We start from the raw sequence: 12,388 nt of genomic DNA, 5'->3' as shown, positions 1-12,388 counted from the left end.
GCGGAGCGCCACCGCTGCTGTTGAAGACCGCCACCGCTGTCGTCTGAGAGCGACACCACTACCGTTGGAGAGCGCCACTACTATCGTTGGGGAGCGCCACTGTTGCCATGGGAGAACGCCATCACTGCCGTGGGAGAACCACTGTCGTCGGAGAACCATGCGGAGTAGTGTTGCGTCGGGATGCTCAAAATTTAATTGGAGATTTTTCCCGATTTTAGGGTTTCTAAAACAATTGAAGAACCTAAGTAGAGCCTTCGATTTTGGTTTTGGAATGAATTTGATTGTTATTTTGATTTAGGAATGAAGAAAGTTTGATAAAAAAAAAATTAAAATATGAGGAAACCGAAGAAGGGGAAAGAGGAAGAAGATGAACCAGATCGAGATATTTACCGACAGACGTACCGACGACTTTTTCCTTCGGTAATTACCGACGAATTTTTGTGGTAATTATCGACAGATTTGGCCTTCGATAATTACCGACGACCATAATAATCCGTCGATAAATATTATCGACAACGCTATTATCGACGGATCAAACTCTGTCGGTAAGCCGTCGGAAAAATGACATTATCGAAGGATTTTGGACGTTTTCGATGTTTTTTGGTGGTTGATAATAATTTTTTTTTTTGTAGTGTATGGTATGGCGCCTGAGCGTCAATTTCTAGAGACCAGGGCACTAAGTGCCAGTCTCAGGGCGTTGAGTGCTAAGAAACAGAAGCTTGGGCGTTGAGTGTCAGCTTCTGGACCCTGAGCACCCACTTCTTCTTCCTCTTTAGGTGGTTTTTAGGCTTTGTTGTGATTTTTATGGGATGTGTAATGTTCTGTGATGGATGTTTAATGATTCATTTGTTCTCTGGCATGGTTATAAGATGATTTATGTGTGAATGAAAAATGCTGAAAAGAGTTTCAAGGAGGAACTTCTCATTGGTGGTTTCAAGCATTGTAAGTATGAATGTAGGAAGTTCTGTCTTGGGATTCATCCATATACTCTAATGGTCATTCATTCTCACATAGAGAGGGGTGAAGCATGTAATGAGAGTAGCAGGACGTCCTAGTTTAAAAGTTCTACCTTGGCCTAAGGCGTTGGTTAACTGACTAACCTTGTGTGGTAACTTGAGATGACTCAGCTGTTTTACCATTACAAGTGCACGAACAATCATAACTCGACATTTATACTATATTTAGATGAGTTAGGTCTATGTTTGTGGTATGATTCAAGTATGTGTACAATTTTTGGGTTACAATGTAGAAATCAACTAATTGTGTTATTTTTATTTATACTAGTTTACTCTTTTCTTGTGTTTTGTTATGATTCTCTTGTGCTTAGATGTGTCGACTATAATCATCTGATGGGTGTGAACAGAAGGTGATGGTGTGTTTGTGGAACAAGTGTTAAGTGGAGACGACCTAGTAGTTCTTGTAATAATTTCATTTTAGTAGATCTCTTTTCTTTTTGTTGTTTTGGAAAACACCAAATTATGTACATACATATAAAATTGGATTATGGTTATGTTTGAATACTGTAATAGGACTTTATATTCTTTTATTTCTCAATTGATTTATTTTATTAATTTTGTAATAATTTATTTATAATTTACTTCCTATATATTTTGGATCTTACATATTATATTCATGAAACTTATCTGCATTTTAAATAAGCAGTCACCTTAGTTAACTATAAGATAATTTCAATATGATAGTATTGTAATAAAAAAAATTGCATATTAAGTTGACTGCTTATTTAAAAATTTTAATTTTATATTTGAGTTTATAATTGGTACTATAAAATTAATTAATTAAAAGTTATTTTTAAATATTATAATTAGATTAAAAAAAATTACACGACTGCTCGTTATAAGTTACGTTGTAAACAATAGCTACATAAAAAATATTGTTGATTTTGAAATTTGATGATTTTATAGTAATTTAATCATTCATTTAAAACAAATTAATTAATGAAATAAAAAATATTATATGAATAAAATAGGTTGATATTTAACTCATAAACATAAAACTTATGAATGTATCAGATAAAAAATAACTAATAAATTATAATTGACCCACATATTTATATTTTTAGTTCATTCCAATCAAAGTAAAATAAATCTCTTGTAGTTGTAAAATTTGTTAAATTTCAAGTTATACTTTGAAATTGGTTTTGTATGGCATATTTTAAAAATGGTTATACTTTAAGTTTAAATTTTGAAAAAAAATAGTTACTAAAATAATAAAATTGAAAAATAATATTTTATTATGAATAATTATTTAAATTTACAAAGTAATAAATAAAAAGATAAAGTTGGAAAAACAAAATGAAAAACCAGAAAGGTGTATTCTCTTTATATATATATATATATATATATATATATATAGTCCTAGATTATGTTAAGAGAATATAATTATTCTTCAAATTCGATTTATTATAAAAGTAGTAGTTTAGTTTATTTATATAGGAAGATTACATTTAATTTTGTCTAAATCATGTTAAGTGATACTTAGATACTCTCAGGTTTTAATTTTAACCTAAATATTCATTTTTTATATATATATTTCTGATAAAATAATATTCACTTATCTTCTAAATTTCAAACAACCATTCTCCTCCCCAATGATTTTAATAAATGGCATTCAAATTTCTTATATTTAAGTAAAGTGGTACTTATTTTTTATATTTTATTTAAAATTATTATACTGACTAAATATTAAATAAGAAAGATTAGTATCACTTTAACAAAATCATAAAGATAACTAATTCATTTAGTAAAATAGGAATACCTATTTAAAATTATAAAAGGTATGATTATCATTTTATTAAAAACACAATGAAAACAAGTGTTATTTTAAAATCGAAGATGATCTAAATGTTATGTGTAATTGCTCAGTCTCATACATTTACGATTTATCTTATTTATATTTCTAGTTTTCTTTAAAAGTAGAATCTATCCTTAAAATAGAGACAAATAACAAATTAAAGCATTAGTTTGTCAAAATTTAAGAAGATAGTAAATTAAGTCTGATTTTCTGGTTTAATTTCAATTTCGATCCATGTATTTAGTAAATTAAATCTTGAATTTCTCTTAACACTATACTGATTCCTAATTCTCAGTCATCTATAATTTCGTTCGCATCTGGATTCAGTTATACGTAATTAATGCACAGTGAAAATAAGGGACACCCTTAATTTTAAGACATTTTTATATAATTGAAACCATAACAACTATAAGATTAAAGAAAGAAACATTTTCTAGAATATAAAATTGAACAAATTATAGATAATTAAAAGTGTATTAATTTTTTTTTTCTAAAATTAAGAGTATCTAAAAAATAAAAAATTATAAAAATATATAAAATACACTAACTTAAATTATTATGAAGCCTAATTTGTTAATTTATGTTAAAATGAAAATAATATGTATAAAAATTTGGCCTGAAAATTAATAATGTAAGTAGTGGAGTGGAGGAGGCTGAAAGCGTAGGAAAGCGTGTCGGGCGGGTTTAATTAACCGGTTCGGACATGTTCGAGTCATCGGGAATCGTTCCTAATACCGACACACATTTGCATCTAACTGTAACTGTTTATTAACTAATTCTTCCTTTTCATTATAATATTTATTTTTATATTAAAGGTAGACAAGAAGCAGTGCACGTGATAAGAGTGATGCCATTATTCTGAATTTTATTTTTCACCAAAAACATTCTATCATTGCTTTACATTCACGTTGGTTAAGTTAAGGTATTTAGAGTTTAAATTATCTGTTGAATTTTTTATATTTAAATATTAAAAATATAAAAAAGTTTGAATAGGTAGTTTAAAAATAGAAGTGAGAGAAAGCAGAGCAATAATCGATATTTGAGTTTGAGACTGAAAATGAAAAAAATGGCATGGATTGACAGCACAGGCACTGACGGTCTTATGATTTGAAAGAGCCCCGATTTGACCTTTGACTTGTCTTTTCACTCTGTGTCTGCAAACTGAATACACGGTTGCACACTACATTTCAATTTTTAGCAGCTTTTGCTTTTCCATACCTACATTATTTTGGTCAAGAATTTTAATTAACCACGCATACATCCTATTCTATACCAAATTATTTGGACTTTTCTATCCATGCATCCTATCCTATACCAAATTATTTGGACTTTTATATCCCAAACTATAATGCTTTTTTTAATCATCCTCTTCTATTATAAAAAATATATTTTTTATATTTTTTTTTCTCCTCTTGGTTTTTTTCTTTGTACTATCGGATAAATGTTCTCTGATAAATCATGTACTTTGATGTCAACAGATATGTTGTTATAAAAAACTCAATCTAACGCATTTCATTTCATGAGGTGACTTCAACCAATATCAAACCCATCGCCAGACTTTTACTTATCTTAACCTATCTCATACACCTTGTATATATATATTATATACGTTTATAAATATGCCATAATTTTATTTTGAAGACCCTCAACTTATTTATTACATTTAAACTCGTTTTAAGTAAATTAGCTCAAATAATTTTTCACTCTGACACCAACTAATGTATCTGTATGGAAACAGTTGCAGGATCTTCAAAAGAGACACTTTTTTCGTAGCGATATTCCTCCTCTTAGATGCAAAAAAAAAATTATACGTTTTTATCACTCAAACTGTTATCTGGGTATTCTGGATTTTATGTATTATTTTCCATTTTTCAGAAAGAAAGTCTAACACAAGAGCTATCGGTCGAAAAGGGTTTCTTGCAAGAAAGATTTTATTGAAATGGTTTACAAAGTTGAGAATTGACAAACGAAAACGATGCACGTTCTGGTATTAAGGTTGAATCTACCACATGAGACGTATATCACGTCTGTCTGTCATACCTAAAGAAACTTAGGTTCGACCATAGCCTAATTGAATTAATTTACTTCATGTGCTTGTTTTGTTTGATGGAAGGAATGAATGAGAGAGTGTGAAGGGGGGCTTGGGTTTTGGCGTATTGCGTTGGCAATTTAATTTGGCAGTAGTAACTCTCCCCCATGGTTGGACCTGTGTTGCATGGACTGACAAAATTATTAATTACCCTCTATGACTTTGAAAGCATTAGGCTATTATCTAGATATGTAGGTGTTTGAGATAACATGGGAAAAATCATCGCAGGCATCGCATAAAGGAGATGGCCCTTCAAACTTTTTGTCTGTTGAGTAGTCCCTTCAAAGTACTTTATCAATTTTCTTTACCTGAAACATTGTTTGTGGAATGCAACTTTTTCGCAAATGATGTAATGCCTCACTTCTTCGAGGGGTTAATCACTTGGTTTACATCTTCATTAACTTAACGAGCAAGAGAATAAAGTAAGGATGTGGGTTAATTTGAGTGTAAGAAAGACACGAGATCCATGATTGCATGTGTTATGTATCTTGCATAGGTGAATAATGAAGAAATTTGGTAGCTATAGGTAGGTGTGTAGCATTTTTTATTTTCACTTGGGACTGTAGAAGTCAAGGCAGCATGAGAAGAGTGAGTTATGATTGTGTTTTGAATGAATTGGATTTGATTTCCCATGTGTGATCTAAGCTGGCAAGTGTACCAAGTCCATGCAATTGGGGAAAGTCATTATCTTTGTTCTAGTACTTTCTCCTCTAAGTTAAGGGACAAAGGGAATTGGTAATACAGGTAGATTGTCTCACTATATCAGCATTTCAATGGTTAACCAGTTGACCTTTGACTATGACTCACACGCTGCTATCCATCACCATTCTTTTGTCCTTTCTTTATGGGTGATTAGGGACAACCTTTTAGGTTTAACTTAACACTAATTGCATTTTTTGTTGATTAGACTTTGCGTGTATTTGTGTGACACTTAAATTCTTGTACAGATTTAACAAATAATATGAAAAGGGATGCCAGGCTTTTTTGTGCGTGCGTGTTCGGTAAGATAGTGATTAGTTAGACATCATGTTATTGGGAAACGACGGGCAATCCATACATGGAAAGTGCCTTCAACTCATGACCCTTTGTATGGAGGGTGTAAGGTCAATATTTTCACCATCAATTTTCTCATGTATAACTTGTGGCCATGGAATACTCTTCGGGTCATTTCACATCAACTTCTATTTCCCATCCATTCCTAAAAAATCTATCACTTTTTCTCTTCTATAACATCATTATTTCCCACATTAACATGGTTTATTCAAACCACAATCTATGCACTGCCAGCTTAGTTTTCCCAATTTTCATGCTTAACTTTTTCAACCCTTTGTTCTTGGTCATTAACTAACATAGGGATGCTTAAAATTCCCTTCGATAACAATTTTTTAAATATTCTTGTCATTGAAAACAACATGTTTGACAAATGTTCTCGTATTAGACTTTCAACGATAATTAAAATTATGCATTATCAAATACATGCTTTAAGATCTACATAATATACGATCAATAAAAATTTCATAAAATATATGCCATATTAATTAAAATATATGTATTAATAACTATCAAAAAATAATTACTTTTTTAAGTTAGTCTATATATGATAATTCAATATTCAATATAATTATTATTAATATTCCTTTCTCTTGTTTTTGTACTAAAAATCAAATGAGCGAATTAATATTGAAGGTAAAACTTATTCTTCGTATTGAATACGGTATATGAAACTAAAATTCATTTGATACAATATATATAACACAAATCTTTCAAAATTTCAGAAGCATAAAACTTGAAATTTCTAAAATTTAAAAAATATAATTTATCTAGGTTCATATGTTGCAATTCTAAGAGTTAAAACTTTAATAGATGAATCATTAGAAATAATGACATATCAGAGATTTTACACTCATAATATTTCACAAAAACATAGAAGAAATAGTATGTGTTGTTTTTGCTATATCACTAATCAAAGTGGAACTTTTTTAGTACCAGCATTCATTCGTCAAAAACAATAAAGCACACGTACAGAAGTATGATGAACACCTTAATTGTACAATAAAAATGCTAAAGAAAAAATACAAAAAAGTCAAACTTGTACTTTCCTAGTCAATAAAAAATGGAGCGAGAAAACGAGGAGTGACGAGAATGGTGGGAGACAGAGAGAAACAACTTAATAGAGAAGAAGAGAGAAAAAAAAAAGTAAGAGGAGAGACAATGACGACACAAAGTGAAAGTGAAAAAAAAAATAATACTTGAGAGATTAAACCAGACATACAACGATGATTGCCAACACACATTGTTATAAATGAAGACAACAGTGGTTATTTTTGGAACTATAATAGTTAAATTATGTCTACCACGATTTCAAGACAATTATTTAAGAAAAGTTGTACTTAATTAACCACGTTTTTATTACTATAGTGATTATGAAAGTCATCTTTGAAAGATGTCGTAAATTACATAAATGGCATATTTTTATACTAGTAAAATCTTTATCTTTAGGAAACAACATAGAAGACAAATAAATAATGCTTTAATACAAGTCTTAACACGCGGTTGCATACACAAATGCTAGAAAGACGTGAACCTATGGGAGAATATGTTGGATTATAATATGAATAATTTAACTTAGACTAGTAAATGTACTGATTTTTTTTAAAATTGCAATTTAATTAATATACAAGCTCTCTTTAATATGGAAAATTATCTTGGTTACATCACTTCACATGAAATGGATTTGTTAACTATGCAACAATACTTTGTCGTTTTTCAAGCTTGATTTGTTAAGTGCATGAAATGACTTTCTTTAGCTAAAGGACAAATCTTGTTTATGAATTGCCATTTTGGATAACTATATGATATTTTTGTGCGAACAAGAGACCATTACAAATAAAATGACAAGCCTAATTTACAAAGAGCTTGATCAATGATTCAATGTATGTCGCTCGTACTTTAGGGTTTTGAACTATAATAATATTGTTTTTCCATTCTTCTTTGTCTCACCCGTCTCAATTACATTAAAAATCGATGATGCATCAATCTAGCACCTTAATCCATGGAAGGGAAGAAATTAAAGTATTCATGTGACTTAATTAATCAATGGGGGATCTGTTTTACCAACTAAAAGAATAAATGTTTCTCAACGCATTGGATTTTGAAAATACTCACGAGTTTAATTAGTAGCAACCTTGAATTTAATTACTTGGATTCCTGTCCTAAGCGATTGGTTTATACAGCAAGCAAATTTACCTAAGATCCCTTGAAAATGACCCAAGAAATAAATAAAGCTCAAGCAAGCTAGTATTCAAAAGAAGCAAAACATAGTCAGCACTAACAGTCGTTAAACCTAGGGTTGATGAAAATGACAAATAGATCAAGGGTGGTTTGGATTGTAATTGCTGAATTAATTAATAATGTGTTACAGCTTTGAGTGTGATTGAGAGGGATGTATAAAAAAAGGTGAGGGAGGAGAAAATGATTTGAATGAAGTCTAGAAATGGAAATTAAAGTTGATTAATTTAGTATTAGACATTAAATAATTTCCTTGTTGGGTAAAGCATGTTAAGTTTTGAGCATAAGGGTAGTAGGAGAAGAAGAGGGAGACAAGAAGTAAACATAATTATGAAGAAAAAGAGAAGTAATTGGAGGTACTGAAGGATATAAAATGATTAAACAAAGCACTTGAAGCTGGTATACTCTTGTTATGGTCACTACGTCAAATAGTAATAATTGTCTTTGAAGTTTTTGAAAGAAATAAGTAATGTGATAGTCGAGTCACCATTGACCCACATAGCTCAATTGGAAAATGCTTTCATATACCTAAAGTCATATCAACTTTTATTTGCAATCAAACCCCAATCGGTTTTTCTCTCCACCTTCTTCCTCTTCCCATTAACAACAAATTAATCACCTCATAGTTTCTCTTTTTTTTATCCTAATTCTTCTTACTATTTTTTTAAAAAATTTTAATACCATTAATCCTAATATATAATCTTTAGATCCTAATTAAGACAGACTAAAACGATTTTCGACAAATCTCCTTAATACTTATATTAATCTTTGTCCTTTTCCAATAGCATGCCAACCATGTTGTTGTATCTAAGAATTAATGGGAAATTTAGAAGTAGTGGGACTCTAAATAGTGGGAAACGTAAGTTTCCTTTTAGAATAGAAATTTTCAAACAAGTTATATATATATATATATATATATATATATATATATATATATATATATATATATATATATATATATATATATATATATATATATATATATATATATATATATATTAGAATGTAGATCAATAACTGTCGTTGTCAATTAGTACACAATATAAATTATTTATAGGTTTTATAAATACATATGTTTATAAAAGATTTATTTTTCTTTTTTATGTCCTTTAGTTTATTTTTTGAGTAACTATTTTCTATTAAATTTAATCGTTTTTTCTATTTGATTATTTTTTAAAACTTAACCACTTTTTTAACCAAAAAATTACTTATAAAATAAGTAAAAATATATTTAAAATAAAATTAAAAATTATTTATATTTACAATAGAATTATAAAATTTATGTTTTACTAGTTACTTATAAAATATATACTGTAACAATCCCTTTTCAAAATTAATACTTTTTTTGCTAAAAAAGAAGTGTCTAGAAGAAAATCATGGTTTGACTTTCTATTTTATTGAAAATAAATCTTCAAATGGAATTTATTAATTTCAAATTAAAATAAAATTATAGTAAATTATATTAAAAATTTCCTTTAAACTTAGATAAAAGTGACTAGATTATAAATTTCTTTAATTTAGAAAAATTATATTTTAATTAGTAGGGTCATTAAGGATAACAAACATGTTTCTCCATGTATTTAATTATTTAATAAATACATGTATTAAGATTCGAAATTGACATCATTAACTAAATTACAACATCTTAACTTAACATTTGGTAGTTGATATTAAAATATAATACTAATATAATAGACTTGTTTAAATTTTTTTTGTTGATTTAGTGTTAAAAAATCAATTAATGTGGCAATCCTCTAGACATACATGTACATATATCTATCCAACTAAATAATTTTTAAGTGTGAGTACTTTCACCTAATATGTTTTTTTTCCTGTGTAATTGATTATTTTAGTTAGAAATTACACCATCAATAAACTAGGATAAGCTAATATATTTTAAATATTTAAATTTCATTTATAGCTTAAACAATCACGATCATATTATTTCACATTAATTACATCCATAAATTTCATAATATCATTGAGTTAAAACATTAATCATTACTTACAATTTAAATTACTTTTGAAATACTTATATATTGAACCAAACACAAGGATTCCCCACCTATCATTTAACATATCAATTACAAAAAGTCATATCTCATAAACTAAGTCCTTTTCATTGATACGATTATTTTTCATACTGATTGAAATTATAAGAACTTAAATTGATTCACAACCCCTAAATATTTTTCTTTATGTAAGTGTGATAATTAATAGAGTTGAAATGATCAAATTAAGAAATTCTTTGTGGTATGGACTACCATTCAACATAATATTTCACCACTAAAAATATACATTAATTAATATTTCACTCAACATTCCATGCATATCTATATTAAATCATGACTTGAGTTGTAATTCTAGTCAACCTATGACATTTTCTATAGCTCGTGACATATCCACAATAAATATAACTCACAACTTATTACTTTATCTTTCACATATATTAGCTTCCTTTTTACTGAAAGGAATTCATAATCTTTTGCAAATTATAAATTTTAATATTATTATTAAATCAATTTGAATGGAGGGATCAAGTCAAATAGATTCTAAAAATAAACATTAAAAGGGATTATTTATTAATAGTGGAATGAAGGGATCAAGTCAAATAGATTTTGAAAATAAAATTTAAAAGGAATTATTTATTAATAGTGGAGTGGAATTAATAAAATAAATAACATTAAAAATTGAATTAACTCTAAAAATAGAACATTTTAAAGTTGATAGTAATGTAATATCAATGTTGTAGTCAACATTTTTGTATTCCTTTAACTATTTAAAATAGTTTAATTTAGTTTTGAATACTGTTCATACAAGGAAGACGTGGTCGACATTACCAAAAAGGCTCTTAATTTTATAATTTGATAGTTTTCTGCTTCTAAAATCAGAACAGAATAATTGCTTACAAAGTCAAATATTTCAAATAAATTTCTTGATTGTAATTGGCCAAAAATTCAACAGAAAAAAGAAAATTTTGGTGGAAATCACAAAAGTTCATGGCTGTACAAGTCTGGTTTGGGTTTCCCAACCAAAAAGAAAATTTGCATTACCAAAAGTTCTGCACTTCAGAACTTGTTCTGGCCAATATTAAAAGAAAAAGAGTACTTATTATATTAAAATATAAAATTTGGTTAATTTCTTTTTCAGAAATGGAAGCTAACAAAATTAAAAAGTTATTAGTATGAATGATATTTTTTTTATCTTGTTAGAAATGAGTTGCAGAAAGTGAATGAAAGCTAAACCTAAACCTAATATTGAATGAAAAATGTGAATTTTGTTTAAAAAAACGTGAAAAGATAGGGTGACAGTGATGAATAAAGTATGGAAGTGAAATTGTTGTAGAAGGGGCAAAGTATCTATAGAGGTAGGAACCTAGCTAGATATATATATATAAAATATAATTGCTTAGCAGTGCGTACAAGTTATGGTGAAAAGTTAAAGATGAAAAGTAATTATTGACTTGAGTGAACAACTAGTACCACTTCAAGACTTCACTCCACCTACCATTACATACTCAATATTATTAAACTAAATACCAATATATGTAATTTACATGGATTTTGTTTTTTAATTTAATTATTTAAATTTTAGTTATTATTTTTAGCAATAAATAAGTTGAATTATAATTAAAAATCTGAGTAATAGAAAATATGATTAAAATATAACAGTAGAAAGATGAAAAAATTTGGAAGAAAAGCAAAGGAGGAAAGAGCACTTGAATTAGAGAAGGAAGACATGATTACATTAAATGGCCACAACACTATAAACACTTGTTTGGGTGGGAGCATAAGAGTGGGACCGCACGTGTCTGCTACACTATCTTTCTTTCTTTCTATCACCATCTTTGTTTTAAACTAACACGATTTTCAAAATAAATTTTCAAGATCTTCATACAATTTATTGTATTTATCAAATATCACAGCTTACTGTGTTCACCATAAATATTTAGCTTTGACTTTCATTTTTATATGTTATTATTAAAATAATTAGAATTTGATTTCTTTTTTCAGAAATCAAATGTCAATTTATCTTTTTAATCTTTAAAGATTAAAAGTTAAGAAATTTTTATTTTTTAAATTCATATTTTTGATATATTTTGTTTCAATTATTAAATAATTAATGAATTTTATAATTGATTTATTTTTTTAATTTAAAAATATGATTTTTATCATGTAAATAAATTATATTTTTAATACT

This window comes from Vigna angularis, chromosome 2 (assembly GCF_016808095.1).
Source record: "Vigna angularis cultivar LongXiaoDou No.4 chromosome 2, ASM1680809v1, whole genome shotgun sequence".
NCBI lineage: Eukaryota > Viridiplantae > Streptophyta > Magnoliopsida > Fabales > Fabaceae > Vigna > Vigna angularis.
Note: the sequence above shows the minus strand (reverse complement) of the source record.